The 23,336-nt window shown below is 43.9% G+C and overlaps 1 long non-coding RNA gene across 1 annotated transcript in view; it reads left to right on the forward strand.

Moving 5' to 3' along the window:
* The first annotated feature begins 540 nt into the window (after positions 1-540).
* Positions 541-23,336, forward strand: part of LOC147015666 (uncharacterized) — a 33,522-nt gene continuing 10,726 nt past the window's right edge. Inside the window, exons 1-2 of the long non-coding RNA XR_015050123.1 lie at positions 541-832; positions 1,287-1,387. This is a non-coding gene — a long non-coding RNA (uncharacterized LOC147015666). The remainder of the gene's footprint in view (positions 833-1,286; positions 1,388-23,336) is intronic.

Here is a 23,336-nt window from a genome sequence, read left to right on the forward strand (position 1 = left end):
CGTGGCCGTCAGCACGCCGGCGGGCGCGAATACCGCAACAGTATGTTCCTGAAATACAGCCAAAACGGTACAGGATAGCACAAAAAATTTCAGCCCTCCTTACTCATCATTCGCCTGCGGTGTGCAGTATCAAGTTTTGTTCAAATCGGGAAACAAAATAATTATTTAAAAAAATCAATTAACGATTCAGTCAAGTACTCTTCAGGAGAATTTGATCAATGCAAACAACCTCAGTGGAATAGTTCGCTGGAGCTATCTTTTTTTTTTTTCTTGAAATGATTTATTTTAAAATGTCAAACATTTAGTATAGACGAAGAAGGATTTATTTTTAAGCATTAAATAAACATCGCCATTTTGATCTAATCGTTCATTGTTCATTAATAAATAAAATTGTGTTTCTTCGACTTTCTTTTCTCCACATTGACGTGCAATATCAAGTTTCGTTCAAATCAGGCAACGAAAAAAATTATTTAAAAAAATCAATTCCCGATTTGGTCAAGTACTCTTTGGGAGTATTTGATCAATGCAAACTGTGGTGGAGTCTGCGGGCCTATGGGGAAGGGCATGGTGATGATGCATGGTGGGCGTGGTGATGAGAGGGGTGGCCGTGGGGTCGGCAAGGGATATGAGGTGTGCACGCCACCTGAGGCGTCGTAGTAATACTGGAGTCGGCCGGCTCGTGAGTGTACCGCGTACGGAATAAAGGGGAGCCGCGGGCACAGTACGCCCTGGCTCGCACTCGTGCAACACAGCCCGGCTCGACTGTTCCTCCGCTTCGTGTCTGCCTGCTAAGCATCTCCCAATTCAGTACAGTACACAAACAACCTCAACGGTATAGTTCACTGGAGCTATCTTCTTCTTCTTTATTTTTTTTCTTTAAATGATTTTTTTTTTATCAACCACTGTCACAACGGGAACCCAACGGGTTCATGGATGGTCTAGTAAAGAATAATGTTTGTGAACATCGACCTGAAACGTCTATATAAATGCAACATTGTTTTTTGGTGAAAGCTACTCAAGGTTTCTGGGTTGTTTTGAGCAAGTCCTGCAGTTGGTAATCACAAAAATTGCCAATATCAGCCAAGCGTGTGTGTGTGTGTGTGTGTGTGTGTGTGTGTGTGTGTGTGTGTGTGTGTGTGTGTGTGTGTGTGTTGTTCATTAAGCATAACGTATTCTCTCTCTCTCACACACACACACACACACACACACACACACACACACACACCTTTGCTCTACCCCCTCCCAATACAGTGTGGTACCCTCCTCCCACTTCTCCTCTCTCACAGGCATGTTGATGGATGAGGACACATCAAAGGGCAGAATGGAATTGGCAGTGTATGAATGATCAGACCCACGCACCAACAATTGATTTCCATCACGTTTCCAGGTATGACCGGCTGAAGTAGAGATAAGGTAGTTAACCGGTCGGAAAACTCGGATCACAGCAGCTGGAACCTATTTCTATTGGTGCAAATAGTCTCACGCGAAAACAGGCTGGTCCACCATGAATGTACGAACAACGATCACTGTAACTGCCAGAGCGCATGGTCGAAGCAAATCTAGCCGTGACCGTAATTGTCAGCCATACATGCAGAATGGAAGTGTTTTCTGCATATTAGAATGCACCAAATTACGATAGGGATGCAAAAACACATTGACCTTATGCTGCACAGATTGTACCGCTTGGCCCCTATGTAAGGCATGTCTCAAAGCTTTGACAAATAACTTGGCCTGGCCATTTGTAGCTGGGAGGTAAGGTGCCGAACTCAGGTGTTTGATACCACTATCACTTGTGAACACAGCAAACACCCCAGATACAAACTGTTGACCATTGTCTGAAACTAAAATCTCCGGAACACCTTTGTTTACAAAAATACTCCACAGATGCTCCACCGTGTTCTCTACCGAGAAGAACTGTGTTGCGTGATAGCTACGTTCAGCCACTTCGAGTAAGTGTCGATCACCACCAGAAACATATGGCCCGTGGTCAGCCCCACAAAATCCACATGAATGTGCTGCCATAATCTATGAGTGGGTGGCCACAACAATGAGACACATGAGGGATTATCAGCATCAGTTTGACACAGAGCACATGCTTTTACCATCCACTCTATGTCTGCATCAAGCCTGGGCCACCACAACAAACTCTGGGCTAAACTCTTTGTTTTGAATACACCTAAATGACCCTTGTGCAACTCAATGAGACAGCAGTGATGTAATGAAGCAGGAATGACCACCCTTTTGCTCCACATAACACAACCTTGAGCTAAAGATAGCTCGGATGCATGCAACACATATGGAGCATATACTGATGTCGAGGGCAACTCGCGTCAACAACCTGACAATACAGCATACGCAACATGCGACAAAACGGGATTGCGAGGAATGGCAGTGGCCACGTCTGCAGTGATTACCGGACCAGACTCTATCTGTTTCAACATGTACACCTCAATCTCATTTGTGAAGGGCAATGTATGAATGATACCCTTTACCTTTGAAAGAAGGTAGATAGAGTGTAGAGCGGAGAATGAGTTTACCCAACAAACCACCTAACAGCTCGGATGGATCCTGATACATGATATGTACATGAAATATGTGCCATTAAAAACACCACACGTCAATTGCGTCAGTGGATTCAGGTCAGGTCAGGTATGGGAGCCGAGGCCGAGGTCAGGTCAGGTATGGGAGTCAGGTATCCAGCCTAGGCTGGGATGGTACCATTCTCCCAGATTTAAGCTGCAACTTCGGAGTTGCTACAACAAGCCTGTGATTGGTATTGAGAAAATGAGCACTCCGGTTTACTCTACATTTCTGGATCATCCTCCAGCGACCATCAACGAACACATGGTCGATCTCCTTTGCCACACCACCAGTGTAGGAATGCCAAGTCCAGCGATGAACCTGTGGATGCTGAAACCATGAAGCAGCCATGTTAAGTCCACGACTTCTTGCAAAGTCAAGGAAATTAGTGCTATTCTGTTTCACAGTTCCAGACCAATGGGGACCAACACGTCTCATAACCATCCCTATCAGTTCCAGTTGATGCAATGAAATCTCCCAAGACTCGAAGAGTATCTCGCCTGGGGCACTGATCAACCACAGACTCGAGCACGGCAAAGAATGCGTCCTTCACGGTGAGATCACACGCCTCAGTTGGAGCATATACAGAGACCAGGAAAATGACACCCAAGGAGTGATGAATCCTTCGTCTCATAATACGCTCGTTGATCGGTGTTACCTCAATTATCATTGGAGTCAGCTTACTGGACACAGCTACAGCAACTCCTTGGGCATGGTAACAATCAGAGCAACCAAACCAATAGCACGTGAAACCACCCAGCATGATCTCACTACTTTCTAGTCTCTGAACCTCAGAGAGTGCTGCAATGCCGATGTTCAATCGTTTGAGCTCTGATGATAACAGAAACGTGATCATCCTCTCTTTGGGATAGGACATTCCAGGCACCCACCCAAAGGGACCACCTCAGGTTAACCAATGGAGACCGCCGTCTGGTGGACGACACCTCAGCACTACTCTGCCACACACCACCACAATCTGACCCTGGAGGTTTACCCTGTGGTTTTCCTCAGGCCATCAAGGAATGGGGGTCCCGAAGGCTTTGCCCCGATCTCATCACCCGGTGAGCTGCCCTGGAGAGGGCAGCAGCACAGGAGGTACTCCCATGGAGTAGGTTTTCAGGTTTCCTTACATTTGTGTGTTTTGCAGAATGAAGTGTTTTACAGCCGGATTGCAAATCCTGCCACTAAAACCTCCTAAAACAAACGTAACCCAACGGCAGGAGGGCGTCTGCAGACACAGTTGGGCACGAGATATGGATGGACTTTGGCTCACAAGGAGCTGCTCCACCCTTTGACAGGTTTTGTTTTTAATCCTGCTGGGTGTCCATGTCTATACACCTCCCTCACCAGAAAACCTGGCGGGGTAGACGGTATATTCACCGACAACCCGACCATGAAACAGGTTAGTGGAGGTTTACATGGTACCTGCAGCAAGTCACAGATCAAATCTGGCTTGACCTGACAATAATAGTGGAGTCGTCCACCAGATAGTGAAGAGTGCCTGATAGTACTTTCAGATTACTCATTACAACCTGACATACAGTGTATACACACACACACACACACACACACACACACACACACACACACACACACACACACACACACACACACACACACACACACACATCACCGCTGATTAAAAAAAAAAAACGTGGTGGGCCCTGCATCGATTGAGGTACTGTAAACGCTGATAAAATGGAAATAGCTGTTTTTTTCCATAATTGGGAGATAAAAATTAGGGTGAAAATATCAGTTTTGTGTAAAAGTGAAATCAAAATGTGTAAAGTCCAAAGGGGGCGAAGGGGTGTGCACCCCATGCACCCCGTTGCCTTCCTGGATCTGCCATTGGCCCCATAATTTTTGATAGTCTTCCTACTAGTATAGCCTGGTGTTGGCTGAATGGTTAGGGTTGTAGGTTTGGGATCCTCGGGTCCTGAGTTCAAATCCCGCTCCACCGTCTAATTAGTACGAGGTGGGGTTGACTCAGCCTCTCATCCTTTCGCTGTCAGCTAAATGAATGCCAGTTTGATGGAATAACTGAACCATTCGAGTATCCTGCGTCAGCATGGTGACCTGTTTCAAATAGCCCAGAAGACTGCTTCAGCAGCACCAATGCTCTGTGCAGAGTCTGGTCCCAATGGAATGGATACTAGTATATTTATGACAAGTCTCACAGCCACCACTCCTCCCCCTCCCCTTTTCCCGATCAACATGATTAATACTACCTAATCATCATTTTAAAGTATATTTTAAACTTACCCTGTGCACACATTCACAATCCCTGGACATGACCTACCTGACGTTCTGTGCTTCTTCGCCATTATATGCAACAATCCCAACCTTGCACCCACAATTATTAGCAGTTCACATGCCCCAAAGCTCGCTAAACCACTTAGCATAACCAAATGTCCAAACTACTCAGCATAACAAACCACAAAGCAGAACATAACCATGCAGCATAACCAAACCACGCAACAACCAAACCACATAGCATATCCAAACTGCCCAGCACAACCAAACCACGCAGCATAACCAAACCACCCAGCATCTCCAAATCATGCAGCATAACCAAACCACCCAGCATAACCAAACCACCCAGCATAACCAAACCACCCAGCATAACCAAACCACCCAGCATGTCCAAACCACCCAGCATGTCCAAACCACCCAGCATAACCAAACCACCCAGCATAACCAAACCACCCAGCATAACCAAACCACCCAGCATAACCAAACCACTCACCATAACCCTTCGCAAGAGACTGCTTTGGCAGCACCTGGCTACTCTAATATCAAGAGTATTGTATATTGACAATGATGATAATGAAGATTCATTTTGGTTTAAAAAAAAAAATTCATACCATATATTGTTGCTCTTTTACTTTCGGTCTAAGTTTACCTTTATTCTTCTTAAAAGGGTTTAGTATTTCTCTCACTGTTATATGAAACATCCATTTCGAGATTCGCATGCATTGTCAATCCACACTCCGCTGTTTTCCTACCCCACCCTCCCGTTACCCGACACAGACAAACCGGTTCCATATCCCGTCGCCTTTGCACAAAAACCAGAAAGTAATTTTGTGATATTCTTTCGTGGTAAGGAAAAAGAAACGTTTTCTTTGCGTTCTTAAGTAAATTCTTTTTTCTACGCAACTTCAATCAGGTGTTTGATAGGTGGTAAATGGAAGCGCACTATCAGATTGTTATTTAGCCAGTAATATTTAATGTATCATTATAGCCTGCTGCGTAATCATTATATCAGACATTTGCAAATGGCATTTTAATTGCCTCATTATGACTCTTCAATACAGGTTAGGGTATCTGCAGCAAGCATTCAAATCCTGCGCTTTGCCTGTCATGTGCCTTTCACAGATTGTCTGCTTTCACTCGGATGGCAAATGCCTTTGTAACAAGAAATGTCATAAATCCTTGAATTTACATCGTCGAACGTGGCGGGGTAAGGTTTGAAGCAGAGGCCTGTGACTGTCCTTAACCTCCGATTATAAAGGTCGCTTATACTGCATTTGCAGGGCAAAGAATGCTTGTACTTTAAGGTTGTGGATTCTGGTCTGAGAAGATGCTTTTCTTTTTCGTCCATTTGCAACTCCCATTGAAAAAAATTCCCCCCCCCCCCCCCCGTGAATTTGGAGCTAGAACCGAACTCGGTAGTTTGGTTATACCTCCACCAGTATACCTCCTAACCTAACCTCTAAAGTATACCTCCACCAGGTTGATTAGTTTACATTTTGTCTTCAACTGATGGACCGGATCTGGATCCAGACCTGAACCAAATTCGAATTGGCTTGTTTTTGCCACAAAATAAACTCATTCGCCAAGTTTTGTCATAACTTGTCCCCGGACTTTTGAAATATCATGCTATGTGTCGTTTTTTGGAGGTTTTTTTTTTTTTGCTACACCTCTCAATTGTGAAGAATCACTGAGAAAATTGAAAGAAATTCTCGAATCCGAATCCGGATTTTCAGTAAAATCGAAGAAATTCGTTCTCATCACACGCCCAACCTGTTCAACAAATTTCGTCTGAATCTGTCCATAACTTTATGAGATATCCTGCTCCCAGACAGACAAACAGAGAGGGGTGAAAACATAACCTTCTATGTCGGACGTAAATATTATTTAATTGTACTTATGAACTCTTTACACTATTCATGGAGTCTCATCTTTTCCGTGAAGTGTGCCTCACATAACAATGTACACTATTTAAGAGCAATCTGAATAGATTTTACGATGAACACTTTCTCATTCATCATATAAATTGACAAGCATCACTGGTGAATTTGTATTAAATGTGACATTTATTATGCATGTATATTAGAGAGTAAGTGTCTTTATTCAAATGTCAACAGAAAGTTCTATGAACGGCATAAAATAATATAACCGACATTTTGGAACCAGATTTTAATTTAGATACTGACATGTTCTGTCATATATGCACGCAAGTCCTTGCAGCTTTTTTTTTTTAAAAAGAGGTTTTAAATATGGATTCCGATGTGTTGCTACTCCTGTTAATCTGTTGTCTGATTACAATCAGTGAGAAGATCTATTATGATTGGCTGATCTATTTAACAGCAACCTTTATCAATGTTGCATCATCAGTACGTGGCTGAGGCTCGTGGAATAGCGAGGACAGAGCGTTGGTGCTGACAAAATCCTCATGGCAAGGACTTGCCTTCACAGCAGTCTGTCAGTCAGGGCAGGAATTTGTAATTTGTTCAGGATGCCGGCGATAACTCGCCTCCATATAACTAAGAAATTCCTGAACCGTGAATACATCGTTTATTTTACAATTTAAAATTTAAAAGTTGCCTTATCTTTGGGGGGTACACACACACACACACACACAATATATATATATATATATATATATATATATATATATATATATATATATATATATATATATATATATATTGTTACGGATTCGCGCCCGCCGGCGTGCTGACGGCCACGTAACTCGAATCGCGGCACGTCGCCCACCGGACGGACAATCCAGTCGTGACCCTCTCGGACTAACGCCGGGAACCAGTCACGGGTGGACCTTTCGGTCTCACCACGATCGAGCCAATCAGCCCCCGCGTGGGATAGGGTTGCTCGCCAAATTCGACCTACCTAAGTACCCACGCGGAGGGTAGACCGGGTGATCGCACCTCGCCGCAGGTCGACTTCGGACACGGGCCACTTAAGCGACCCGTTCCGTACTATCGGGATAACCGAGCGGTGTTATCGTCGACCTCGACGGTTCGATTAATTATCGGGCGTACTCAGCCCACTACCTACCCTTTACGTGAAGCTAGATGAGGATTCAAAGAAAGAAATGACGAAGCGAAGCGGGAAACAGTTCAACACAAAGCACATTTATTCGCAGCACACGGGAAGCACACATATTCAATTCCACCAAAAGCACACAGAAAAGAAAAACACAATTCAATTTACACAAAAAGCAAATATAAAAGCGAAGACACAATGCAGAGCTAATACCGACTACCGAGCACACGGCAACACTTATACAATTTTACTTCACAGACGGCGCGGAGAACACATACCCAAAACCAAAGAAAAGAATACCCTCAAAGATGAGGCAGGCCTGAGGCCGAGACCGGGTCGGGCCTACCCGTCTGGTGATGAGACGCGGAGCGGCGATGGTGCCTCAACTCCGCGGGCCTCGCGGGCAGTGTCTGGTAGGGGGTGGGAAAGGGGCCCCCTTGGTCGCACTATCTCAGCGCGGGGGGAAACAGGAGGGGGTTGCTGATGCTCGGGGTATAGAGGATTTTTATTGCCCCGCAACGAGCGTCTCCACCTCGGCCAGGTCGCGCTGTCGGCCTCCCTGGGGTGCAGCTCCCTGCACGACGCGAGCACCCCCTCGTCTGCCCTCGCCGCCTCTCCACAGCTCCGTCCCCTCCGTTCCGACTCCAACGCACACGACGACCAGCTCCTTCTTGCCAACTCCACCGCCCGCGAAGTCTTGACTCTCTGTTCCCTCTCGACTCTCCTACTCTCCTACTCACTGGACTGACGAACACGGTCGCTTTTTATCAGCCCCGTAGCTTCGCCCTCTCATCTTTGACCCCCTCCCTTCGACCTTTCACCTCGCTCCCCATTGGCCCGAGAAAAAGTGGGCGTGAATGCTTTTTGATCCATAAATTTGCATATATCGATCGCCCTCCAACGCCCTGGGGGCGGGGCCAATTCGCCCCTCGCTCACCGATTGGACGGCAAAAAGTGGGCGTGTGTCGTTTTTGATCCGTTTTTGAAGCACAAAATCCGTGATTTTGTACACGCTGTTCGGCGCGCGCCCTGCACGAGTCCAACACCGGTACCCACAGGCGGCGCAAGAACGGTGGCGATGCGACGGTTGCGAGGTGTGACATGAAGGTCGTGGCGGTTGTGGTGAAGCGGTGGTTGGTGGTGGTAACAATGGCGGTTGGTCCAAATTAAAGATAGTAAAAGAAAAACGGCTATCCTGAAGTGTCGCAGCACGCATAAATGACATGTATTCCCACTAGACAACGGGTTTGGGCCTAACTACACATGAACTTACCGAGATATCTCACCTAAGGGACCTGAATGGTGGTTTGCGAATTTGGTAACCACAACAATATATATATAAATAGGTATAGATAAATCCACAAGTAAAATGATGTTTGAAGCACTTTTGGATAATTTATTTTGCAATCAAAGAGTGTTGTTTTAGCCTATCAACCTAAAACAGGTTCGTTGGTGATCATCCTATGTATATATGCGTATACAGTAGACTAGGCATAAGTCGTCACCATCGGGACCGAGAAAAAAGTGACGACTTAGACATGTGACGACTTACGCGTATGCGAACATTCATGATGACTGTGGAGTGAAGGATGAAGTTGCGCGTGGCCTGGACATGTACGTGTGAGAGGGCGCAACAATCTCTAAGCTGGATATTGTACCAAAAGGGAAACACAATCCTTGGGGCATAGTGGGGGTTCATTGATGAGTTGGAAAGTGATCAAGCAAAGATGGAATTCTTGAATCACTTTATCAAAAGTAAAGATAATGAACAACTGTAAGACAACTCGTGTACCATTGGTGATGGTATATGACCATCGACAAATGTGAATGAATGGCTGTTAGAATTCATTCATTGGAATGAATGTAGAATGAGTTTTCATATGGAATGAAAACTCGTATACCATCGACAAATTACATGACACACAGTCATCGTGATGACTACCACTCAATACCTATGTGAAAGTGAGTGTGGTGATGTACAAAACAAGCCAATAAAAAACCATGATGGGACTTCAACACGAAGCTCGATCGATCCTTTACTCCTTCGCCAAAGACTGCATTGCGCAGCCTGTCTACCTCTTCAGATGCATGTGGGACGGCACGCTGACTGAGCTGAACGCAGCGCAGTTATAAATAGCCCACGCATCACGATTCCATGAAATCGGGCTTCTCACGAGGCAGCAGTTCCGTGTGATGAATTAGGCGTGGTAATTTACTTGAGTTTCCATTACGCGGGAACGGACAACATCTGACGACTTAGACGAAGTGACGACTTAGAGATGACGACTTACAGACTTTATTCAAAGTCTGTAAGTCAATTTAACATTCGATAAATTTGGGACTTTTTGACGCTGCCGACTTTGGCGAAGTGACGAGTCGGATCTATACCCGACCTACAGTCCTGTGGCCACCGGCCACATATAACTCCATGGTCCCCACGGGTTGAGAGGCAACCGTGGCGCCGAATCGAACCTCAGAGCCCAGCAGAATTTTCCCTCCTTGGTTACGAGTTTCCTTACCCCTTTCCCTAGACCCCTTACTGTTGGCATGTCAACCCCAATTTGGGGTCAAGATCTCAACAGCCACCTGTCTATTTATCATGTATGGCTGAGTGAACCGTGGATGGCTGTTGGCTAATTACGGAGCCAATCAGTGGAGCAAAACTTCCCGTCTAACTAAACTTACATATGATGTCTGACCAACGGAGGAAAGGACAAAAGCGAGCAGACCGGAAACATTTAACAGTTCAACCAATACATTTATTCAACAAGCACAACAAAGTTTATTCAATCAGCAATGGCAGGTATTTACAGAAGCAACCATGAGCATGTATTTACAACGAACGGACAGAAATCACATAGGAAAGGCACAAGAGAACAATATAATTATTCTTAACACTTACAGAGGCCACTTACATGGTCTTAACCTCGTCTATACACAGGACATGTTGCACCATCAATCATTCCAGGGAAACGTAGATGGAAAGAAGGTAGATGGAATGTAGAGCGGAGCATGAGTTTTGCTCCAGCCTCACCTTACATAGATGAATGTAAGCTCATGGTGCATGCAGATCCATATAGTGTGCAAGCTCCCCCTTGGTGGTTCCCACGGTCCGAACAGGCAGACGTGATCACAGGCTTGGCCAAAGGACTCATGATAATGAGAGCTTGATGGGCGAGTGCGAGGAAAATGGAAAGGAGTGGCAGATAAGACAAATCGAGAGCAGAGTTAAGATGAGTGGAAACAACAAAACAAAACAAAAAATAAGATGAGTCGAGAACACTCTTGGCAGGTGACGTATGGTGGATCGGAATACGATGAGGCAAAACCCCCGGTATAGGTGGTGAGTGGAATATTGAACATCAAGCGCTCCTGGCAGGCGAGATGAGCAGAGAATCAAAGTGCTCAGCAGACAGAAATGCACGGTGGATCAGACGCTTGGTTAAAGAGAGCATTTGCGGATGTACGTGAAAATGCACCTCAAATGTCTACCGATCTCCATGGAAAAGGTGCCCAGAATCTCTGGAGCACGAAGAGTTCTAGCCTTTTCCTACCAATTTCATCCATTCAGGCTCTCAGTTATCACAAACTTTATTCAGAGGTTTCCACATCCACTCTCTATGGAGGTCAAACCCATCTGCCTTTTTCAACCACTGAGAGGGTGTGTGTTTGTTCTTCTCAACCACTGGTGGTCTTGTCAACCACGATTTAAGACACAATAGAGGCAAATGATAGCCTCTATTGTGTCTTGAATTGGAGTTCTGCAGATCATGAAAATAAATGTCTATGTAATTCCACATCTGATTAAGAATCTTTTGTAAAAGTTAACAGGTAATTCAGGTCCATTGAGTTGAAGTGATAGGGGTAATTTTGACTTATTGGTCAGGGGATGGTTTCAGATGTGGATGAAAAACGAGGGAAGGGAGGTGTGAAGGGCAAATAGGGAAGGGTCGTGACTCACGGGGTTTGAAAGAAGAGCAGGATTGTGAGGGTGAGATGTTAAGGGGTTTGAAAGGCAAAGAGCGAGAGACTGGCGATTGATGGATAGCTGTAGTTAAAGAAGGGTCAAAAGATAGATTGACAGATGGAGGGATTAAAGAGAAATCGAACATTCTAACTCACAACACATCTCCCAGTCAAAATATCCCTCCATACAAAAGGGCAAGGATCTGTCTCACATAAACTAAAGAAATAGTGGAGCAAAACTTCCCATCCAACTAAACTTACATATGATGTGGGCAAAATCTGGGAAAAATCCTGTGTCTCTGAATGCATGGGGATCTTTTCCATAACCACAACAATATACATCCTCAAGAGTGTTACAACCTAGTCAGATCCGATTACCCTGCCCAGCATCAAATTGTTGCAGTTCTGCAAAGCCGGTGCTCCCTCGAAGCAATGGCACACAACATACAGTGGTCCCGAGAGAGTTATTTCATTGGCATTCGTTTTCGATAGCCCTTCCCTATTGTGTAGTGTGTTTATGGGCCACATGCATTGTGTGGGCTTTAGGTAGGTCTTTATTCCCACCCTTTATCTATTTGATTTACTTTACATCTCACACACACACACACACACACACACACACACACACACACACACACACACACACACACACACACACACACACACACACACACACACACGGCCTTTCCTTCACACATGCCTGCAGGTCATTGGCATATGTGCACCGTTTCTCCTTCAAATTGTGCACCACTTCAACCAGCACCAAACTCAAACCACATTACAACATTCTTCCAACCAGCACAACACCTTCATAATAATTCCCCCACATTATCAGACCTGAACTCAAGCTTGTCTGTACTCATCATTAACGCCACAACAAATGACCACCACCACCACGAATCGCCACACCAGGAGCTCCCCACTATGCTCACCGCTGCGCCACCATTCCCACCGCTGTGCCACCATCACTACAATGCCAACACGACCTTTTGGGACCAACAGGAACAAGGGAGCAGCCTGAACCATAAGAGATACTCGGGTCTGGATGTTCTGACGTCTTGCTCAGGGTGTGAGTGTACGCTCGGCTCAGTTCAACATGGTATGGATAGCTCCAGCATTCTGCTTAATTGCGGCCCTCATTGGGTGTCCGGCATGTGTTAGTCATCAGAGAGCATCAACAAGTACCCAGGTGCAATGTTAACCTCGGAACTCTGTCACGTGACTGAGTTTGGAGTGAGTGAGGGCATTTCTGCTGCCAAGACCTCGCATGGGCAGAGGTAGAACCGGGGAAATGGTTTGTTCACCAATGAGGGCGCTAGAGAACACCCATCGCTTCCGCCTGTTCTGCTTTCAAACACCACCCCCGCTGGGGGGTTACAAAAGAACGCTCGGTCCACTGGCTGCTTTTTGCATGGACTGTCCACAGGTAAGGTTCACACCGAAGTAGTGAAACCACACCAGGATTGGCAGTACCAGTCGATGTTCGTGATTGATTAGCAACCCACTGGTGTGTGGAGTTATCCATGCTCGGTGACCTCAGGACCGGGAGCTCAGGAGGAACTCGAGTACTTCTGGTGAGCCTCGAAACCCGGATCCATAACAATATTATTGTATTAATCTGAAACGTTGAATGCAACAGGTACGAGAATACAGTGCTCCCTCGCTATATCGCGGTTCACTTTTCGCGGCTTCACTACATCGCGGGTTTTCAAGTAGAAGTAGAAGAGTAGAAGTCGCCTCCAGTAGAAGAGATTTAATGCTCTTCTTGGCAGTGCAGTACTACATTCATCTCATCATCGTCATCTTCATCGTCATCAGTACTGCACAGCTATCATCATCATCGTCATATCTTCATAGGTCAGTACCCATAATACGTTTTTTTATATTTTATAGTACAATATAGTATTTAAAAATTATTTTTGGTCTTAGGCTTTGCAGCCCCATGAAGTCGCATTTCCGATGAAATTTTTTTTTTAAATAACTGATTAAATGTATGTGGGGAAGGTTAATAAGAGTGTGTGGATGTTGTATAATGGTTTAAAATACGTTTAAAATGTGTTTAAATATATTTAAATAATGAAATAAATATGTGGTTTCTACTTCGCGGATTTTCACCTATCGCGGGTGGGTCTGGAACGCATTAACCGCGATAGGTGAGGGAGCGAGCACTGTATAGCATAAGGCTTGGCAGAATAGTTCAGCATTAACAGGGGTTGTGTATTTAATTCCCAACTCAATCTGATTTGACTTGAAAGACCGTTTCATGGATTATCATGAGGGGTGCTGTATTGTTGAGTCCCTCACTCATTTTTATTTCTACATTGTCTACGTCTCATGGTGATGCTTGCACATATACAGTTTGCACAGCAAAACAAAAAAAAAACGTGACCGCAGAGCAGAGTCAGGATTTTAACCTGAGGTCACGGGAATCTTGAACCAAGTAATCAGTTGGAAATTCCAAACACATAAATTATGAGTTAAGTACTCACATTGAATACCAAGCAAAGGAATTATGAGCAATATACTCAAGTGACAATTCCAAACAAATGAATCATAAGATGTGTGTTGAGATAGGAATACGAAACACAGGAATGAGCATAATATGAGCATTTCCATGTGCCAAACGAGAACTAATTTGTTAAATGATTATCAAAAGAATTGGAGACGACAGCATTTGCTCATACAATAAGGGAATCATAAGCTAATCTACGGTATGTTGTGCCATAAAAGGTTAAAACTATTTCAAAGTTGGCAAATTGAACTTGTGGTGGATAATTCCGAATAACGAACAATTAAGGAGTTTTTGAACATTTCAAACAAAACCAAACTTATTATAAATCAAGAAATGAACCCGCAGTTTCATGATAATGTGGGATTTTTTTATCTGTTGGTTTTCCATCAGTATTTTAAAACTTGGCAAAAAAACAAGGGAAAATCCCTTCACCTCCTTCTCTTTATCTCACAGTGTCTTCATTTAATTCAGCTTATAAAATCATTTTTTGGTTATTTATTTATTTTGCTTTAATCACGTGCCACCTGCAATGTGGGATTGTCTGGATCAGAGTGTGACATGGGTGTGATGGGCTGCATTACCTTCTGCCACGTCCAAGTTTTCCTGCATGCAGGACTCAGTATGAGTTGAAGAATCACCCACACAACCACATTGCATACAAAGTTGAAAAATAATTGTTGACACAACGTGTGGAATTAAGATAAGGAGTATAAAAAAAAATCACGACATTGAGTCAATTTTGACTGAATTAACACCATCACAGATGTTTCCCCATATAATCTTACGTTGTGTGAGACCACAGGGTTTGTTCAGCGTTTTGTGCAGCATGCTGTGCAGGCTGTGCATGTCATTCTTGGTTGTTTTTTTTCCGGCGATACTGGAATATTTTAACACATTTTCAAAGGTATTGTTATTATGCAGTAATGAGAGATCACGACACCTCTATTTACATGTATTGCACAAATGTCATATTATACTTTTGAGAACTGTAAGCACGAGTTGTGTAACAAAATAATGCTTTGTTCTGTTACAAAAAAAGCACTGTTGGCATGTATGTGTGTGTGTATATATATATATATATATATATATATATATATATATATATATATATATATATATATATATATATATATATATATATATATATATATATCTTTCTAACCACTGGCTGACTGATATAAAAGATGGGGACCTTCCGGGTGATATAGAAAGCTGAAATTGTGCGTGCCGATGAACATCGAAGCCGGCACACCGGGGAAAAATAAAATCACAGAATCGTCGTACAACATTCATAAATGCAAATATAAATTAATGAAAAAAATGCAGGTGAGTGACCCGAGACAATGGGGAGGCATGGTAATTTTGTGTGCCAACGGACAGTGAGGCCAATACACCTGAAAAAAAAAAATCACAGAACCGTTGGAAAGCATCCGTAAATGAAAATATAAATAAATAAAAAAAATCTAATGAAATAAATGAAAAATAAAATGCAGGTGAGCGACCCGAGACAATGGGGAAGCACAGTTCGTATGCTTGCACAATTTATAAGCACATCCTGCTAGTGTATATATGTGTATGTTTGTATATATATATATATATATATATATATATATATATATATATATATATATATATATATATATATATATATATATATATATATATATATATATATTAGGGTGGTCCAAAAACAACAACAAAAAAAAATTCTGATGTCTCCACAGGCCTTAAATTATTCCACTATGATTCAGTAACGCACATAAAAAAATTTAAGTTGATCTGAGGTGATTTAGAGGTCACTCCACATACACACACACATACATGGATACATGCATAGATACATACATAGATACATATATATGAAAGACCCACCCACATCAATCACCTGTGAATGGAGGGAATATCCAATCAGCTCTCACCTAATCAACTAATTCCAGGTGGCTAGGATTATATAAATAATTGACACCTCCCACACTACTCTCGTCGAAGAAGCTGCATAAAGCAACCCAAGAGGGCCTACACAAGGTAAGCGCTTTGCTGTTTCAAACCTTTCTCAGAGTTTCTCCACAGCAATAAAGATGCTCACACATTGTGCACACATGAGAACCCCAATGCTCCACACCCCCTCAGCTGCCCGAACAGTTTCATCGCTTATTAGCGAATCATCAGCGACAGCACAGACAGCAATGCATACCAATGAAGCTCCCAAGCATGTACCACATGCAAACGTCAAAAGCAGTTAATATATAGATAATAAAGACCCACCCACATCTCTTACCTGTTAATGGAGGGAATAGCCAATCAGCTCTCACGTAATCAACTAAACCCAGGTGGCTCGGATTATGTGCATAACTTACACCTCCCATGATATGTGAATGATGTGTGAACGTCTTTACAGCTGTGGAGGAACTCTGGGAAGGGCTTGAAACAGCAAAGCACTTACATTGTGTAGGCCTTCTTGGGTTGTGTTATGCAGCTTCTTCAGCTCGAGGAGTGTGGGATGTGTTAAATGTATATATATATATATATATATATATATATATATATATATATATATATATATATATATATATATATATATATATATATATATATATATGGCTCACAAAGTGGGTACACTACTATTACACAAAGGGGAAAAAAAGTTTAGAGAAACATGAAATGCAACCCATTATGTTAATCTGCATGTATTCAAATAGCTAAATCTAAATTTTTAGACCTGCAGCATGTCCAGTTTTAGTTACCACTGAATATATACAACATTGTAAATACACGTTCGAATTTCGAGCTTGGCGTCAGCGTTATGTACGGAATCAGATGAAAAAAAAAAACGTAAATATTATATTTTGGGATAAGAAACAGATAATTTTTACTCTGACAGGAAAAAGAAAAAAACACATTTTGAGAGAGTCCAATGTTATAAATTATGAAGAAAACACAGACGAGTTCAGTCGCAAAGAAAGCCACACTTTTAAGCGAAAAATAACGTTAAAATCGAATCTATTTCTTTCAAACTTTTGAAAATAATCACTTCAAACATGAAAAGAAAAACATAATTCTTACCTCTCAGATCCTCACAAAGCACCAAAAAAATTATAGCGTTGGTTAATATGAAGAATTATCAGACAAATGCAAGTCACCTCATTCGGCTCAGCGTCCTCATGCTGGATTTGTACATTACGGCTCTCGCAAAGACACGGACATGAAGACAAACGCTGTGCTCGACGGCGAATGGAAATGTGCTGACACGTTTGCAAGTGCCTATTATATCCATCAATCGGGGAAGTTTGCAAGACGGCAAGGTTTTCTAATGCTAGCGTTATTTGCGTCCGGCGAGAGATGAGGATTCGTACATAATGGGACTGACACGAAAATCAAGACGGGATTACTTGCGGTCCGAATTTTATTTTCTGATCACAATTTTGATCTATATTTTTCTGTCATTAGATTCTGTCATATTTGCGAGAAATTAAGGGAGATTTTAAATAAAAATCATAAGAAATATTATCAACACTGGACTCCATATTTTTCTCGATGCAGTGGACACAAAGCGTTATGTACGAATCCATTATTTCATCAGATAGGGTGGATGCCAGAAAACCTGAATAGGGAGACAGAACATCATCAAACAAAAAAGACACCAAAGTTCACAATCTGAGTCACCACACTCAAAATAACTGTCACATAAGAAACGTACAGTAAAATAATTTTTTTACCAATCAAACTGTAAAATTTCTAAGGTTAAAATACCCATAGTCTGTTGCTTTAATTCATCTTTAATAAAACAGGGAAATGGAGAGTATGATATTGCCGGTTTCTCAAGGTTCCCCAAGATGTCCACTTTCATTTCTGACCATTGACGGTTTGCCTAAATACCTCATAATAGTTTTATGTGGAATTTCCCACAAACATACCACAGCATACCCACTTTGTGAGCCATGCATATATATATATATATATATATATATATATATATATATATATACATATATATATATATATATATATACATATATATCTTCTTCTTTCGGCTGCTCCCGTTCGGGTTCGCCACAGCGGATCATCCATATGATCCGCATAGTGATTTGGCACATGTTTTACGCCGGATGCCCTTCCTGACGCAACCCTGGTCGCCTCTTACAACACAGGGATATGGTACACCTATTTTAACCGGGGTATACACCGGCCCAGTACACTGGTACTCATTTCGCCGACCTCGGAAGGATGGCAGGCTGAGTCAACCCCTTGGTGTATTAATTCAGTGGCCCAACGGGGCTTCAACTCAGGACCTTTTGGATCCCAAGCCGCTGCCCTAACCACTGCACCAACACCAGGCTATATATATATATATATATACATACATACACATACATATATATATATATATATATATATATATATATATATATATATATATATATATATATATATATATATACATATACATACACATACATATATATATATATATATATATATATATATATATATACATACACATACATATATACACATATTGTTACGAATTCGCGCCTGCCGGCGTGCGATCGGCCGCTTTCCACTAATAGCAACCGTGGCTGAACTTTTCTCAAGAACTCAAAAAATTCTCGTATCCAGATGCGGATCTTCACCAAAATTGAATCAATTCGTCCTTGTCACATACCCAACCTCTCCACCAAGTTTCATCTGAATCCATCCATAACTCTTTGAGATATTGTACTATATATAATTTTTGGCCCAATCACTCAATGGTACATAATCACTTTAAAATTCTAATATCCAGATCCACATATTCACCAAAACGGAATCACTTTGTCAGTGCTGCACACCCAACATGCCCACTAAGTTTCGTCCGAAATCCGTCCTTAAGATTTTTAGATATCCTGTTCACAGACAAAACAGGGGTAAACACATAACCTCCGTCCAACTTTGGTGGCAGAGGTAAATACAACAGTGCTTGGTCGAGAGCATACCTCCACCAGGCTGAACAGTTTACGTTTTGTATCCCACTGAAAGGCTGGATGTGGATCCAGACTTTAACCAAAATCTAATCGGCTTGTTCTCATCATCTACGAAACTCATCCACCAAGTTTTGTCATAACCTGTCTTTTTTTTTGGTGAAAACATAACCTCCACCCACCTTCGGTGATTATTAACAAAATATAATTTAATTACTAATCCAATGTAGTTATAAAGCAAGGAGATGATGCCCTAAGATACCCTGCCTTTTGGATGCCATGTGGAATTGGCTAAGTCTTGAGCGATGAACGGTTTTGGAAATATCGCGTACAAAAGCCAGGTTACCGAGATGGGTGCTCTGGCATCATAATCCAGCCAATCACAGTCATGATCTAATAAGGTTGAGACAATGTCATGAGGAATAGATGTATGTAAAATGAAAGCAAATTGTTCAACATTTTTTGAAATATCACGGGCATGAAAGTTCATGGACAGATGATCGGTTGGTCGGACGGAACTCATATAAATGTCCCCGTCTCATACCTTGTTGGAGGGGTGGGGGCCAATGAGCAAAAATAAAAATACAATCGTTCACGTATCTTCAATTATTGTGATTATGTTGTACCGAGAACGGCACAAGCACATCTCCTCGTCTTCGTTTGTGTGATCGAGATTAGTTCACATCCCATTGTTTTGCCCAATTGTTTAATGGATTATGGAGTGTGATCCAGTGCAGGGAAGCAGGTGTGTATAACTACAGAGGGAGGGAGGGGCGAGATTTATGGGGAGGGGGTAAAGTATAGTTTTGGAAAACACAGCTGTTTGATGCATGGAGTGTGTGATGTATCCATCATGTGAATGTAGAGAGAGGAGAGAATAATTTGAGCAATTAGGAGAAATATCTGTGCATCCAAGGTTCTACTGGTGTGTTTTTCTGCCCATTATCCCACGTTATTTTGGGCAAGAAAGGCAACAGCTGCTCTCCGAAAACACCAACCACTCTTCAAATCCTGACCCAGCTATAAACTGTCATCCCGGCGTTTCCCAGACAGGGTTATTCATCAATCTGTGCGCCGTCCCTTGGGTGGACATTAAATGGGTGTCCCGTCTGCCAGCATCAGTTGGTAGATGTTGAAGATCCTACAGTGTTCTTTACGAAGAGTTGGCGACCTATCGCCGGCACTTTGGCCAAATTACAAATTTTCTCTTCTAATTTCCAGATGATGTGACGTCAGCAGCATAGCCATAAACTCAGCCAATGATGCTCGTCACAGCCATGTGCTGCCCACGAAAGAAGAATATAAATGAAGAAGAAGAAGAAACAGAGGAAGAAAGCTTATCCAACAGTGGTGAGTTTTGGCCAATGAAAACTTATGATTAATAGAAAGTCAGATTGATCTCAGAAAACTTGAAAAACTGATTTTAAAGAAAAAAAAATTGTTCAAAAATTATGTCCTATTCTCCCTTTAAATTCAAACAATTACTTTCTCTCAAGGTCAATAACTCTCGCATCAAAATATGTAATAAATAATGAATGCATCGTGTATAAATAACATCATTAACGACATGGTATAGTCTCTGTGCACTAAGCGAGTGACGTCACAGCGGAAGGTAAGGCTCCGCCATATTGAGTGGCAAAAAAATCATGGCCACCACACGCACGTGTCACGCGAACTTCTGGGCTGTTTCCATGGATTACATGATATTTCTAAGAAGAGGTGCTGCGAAAAACTGAAGCTGTGTGGTCTTAGTGAAGATCCTTATATTATTTCAAAGGATAAATCAACAGAAAGGAAATTTTGGCCTCAAATCGTTTTCCCTGACATCGATGTTTACCTTGTTGAAACACCGAGTCCTTACACTCAAGCCAGCCTGAAAGCCTTCACGAGTATGGACGCTTACTCGTATTATGTCCCCGGGATTAGAGACAGAGATTAAGCTCAAGAAATGCACAAGTAAAAGGAGACATGATACTGACAAACTATTAAATTTAATCTGCGATGTAATAGCAATAAGACGAGTTTCGAGGAAACAACTCAGAACCGTGCGCGTTCGACAGCTGTGAGAAAGGCGATCTCGCCCATCTCATTCTGTCGATAAAACAACGGATACAATGCATTTTAATTATACAAATCAGACAATTTTTGTAACCACCAGCTATTTAATACCAACTACTGAAAGAACGTATCAGAAATTATTTACATACCGGAGACAAAACGAAGGCCACACAACCAGTCATGTTCGCCAGGCCGCCATTTTTCTCTTCTCAGAACCGATATCCAAAGATTTTGTCGGTCTACTTCGGCGGGAAAGCGGTAAAACTGCCCTCCAGAGCCTTTAGTATATCGCCGAGTACATCCCGGGGCACAACGACTCTTACCTGTGGTATAGCCTGCAGGCATGCAGGGCGGGGCATGATGATGGGAGGAGGGGTCGTCGTGGTCATCGTGTCTGCCAGGAATATAAGGAGTGCGCGCCGCCTGAGGCGTTGTAGTGATGCAGTAGTCGCCCGGCTTGTGCGTGTGCTGAGTACGTAATAAAGGAGAGCCGCGGGCAAAGCACGCCCGCGCTCGCGCTTGTGCAACACAGCCCGGCTCGACTGTTCCCCCGCTCGTGTCTGCCTGCTAAGCATCTTCTATCCACGACACCACAGTTGGCTGATGAGGATCTTCGGATCGGCGTGTGCAGGGCGGCAGCGAATAACCCGTGCGGTTCCAGACTACGGAGCCAAGGGTCTCGCCAGCATGAACATGGCAGAAGGTCGGGGCATGGCGCACGGACGCATGCCCGTTTTCGGGGGAGATGACTTCGAGTTGTTTTCTGAACAGTTGGGTTGCTACTTCCGCGTGAATGATGTAGATGATGAAGAGAAACGCAAGTCGATCTTGCTCGCCTTGCTATCAACGGAGCACTACCGGCTGCTGAGTGATTTGGTGGCTCCAAATAAGCCCAGTGATGACGGGCTATCGTTTCAGGACATCGTGGCGAAAATGAAGACCCACTTGGCGCCAGAGAAGTCGTTGCAGCTCGCGCGGTTCCAGTTCGATCACCTCGCGAAGGGTGGCAAGGAGCGCGTTGCAGACTTCGTAGCACGGGTGAAGCATTCGGCCGTGCTTTGCAAGTTCACGGCAGAGGAGCGTCCGGTACGACTCAGAGATCGTTTTATTTCTGGTCTGCGAGACGCGAAGATGGTAGCAGCCATCCTGCGGTTGACCGACGTCACATTCGACTCGGCGGTCGGGACTGCTTCGTCTGTCGAGCAGACGCTCACGGATGTCCGCACCATCGCTGGCCAGGACGTAATGAGTAGCTCCAGCTGGGGCATGTCGGCTGGTCCCGAGGTCCACGCGGTGACCCAGATGCCACAGGTCGCACATCCCGGAGTTCACGCAATGACCCAGGTGCCACAGGTCGCGCAGCCCGGGGTCCGCGCGATGACTCAGGTGCCGCAGGTCGCACGCGCGTCTGGCGGTGCGGGACGAGGGCGCGCACCGCAGCACGGTCGCACCGGGAGCGAGGTGGATTTCCAGGGGTGCTGGGGGTGTGGGGGTCCGCACCTGCGACGAATGTGCCCGTATAAGAACACCGTGTGTTTGCATTGTCACAAGGTGGGACATTTGAAGCGTGTGTGTCGGATGGCGGGGGCCTCCGTTGGGGTCTTGGATGACGAGGTGCGGGAGGACCCCAATGACCTGGAGATCGGCCTGCAGCTGGGGCATGGTGATGCCGGCGGGCCGGAGCAGGAGATGCAACCACGGTTGAGTCTGTTTTCCGTTGGTCCGGAGATGACGTCGCCGTTCATGGTGGAGGTCGAAGTGAATGGCGAGCCGACCGTGTTTTGCGTGGACACCGGAGCTGCAGTGTCAGTCATGGGCGAGCAGGCGACTCGTGGTCTTCGCGGTGTTCGCCTAGTCGGGACGGCCTTGTCGCTGTACACGTACACGGGTGAAGCGATTGCACCGCTTGCTAGGGCCGACGCCTCAGTGCGCTACCGAGGTCGACGCGCCCGGCTCTCGGTGTTCGTGGTGCGAGG

The sequence above is a fragment of the Eptatretus burgeri genome, chromosome 12, assembly GCF_056783735.1.
Source record: "Eptatretus burgeri isolate ZD-2024b chromosome 12, Ebu_testis_v1, whole genome shotgun sequence".
NCBI classification, from domain to species: Eukaryota; Metazoa; Chordata; class Myxini; order Myxiniformes; family Myxinidae; genus Eptatretus; species Eptatretus burgeri.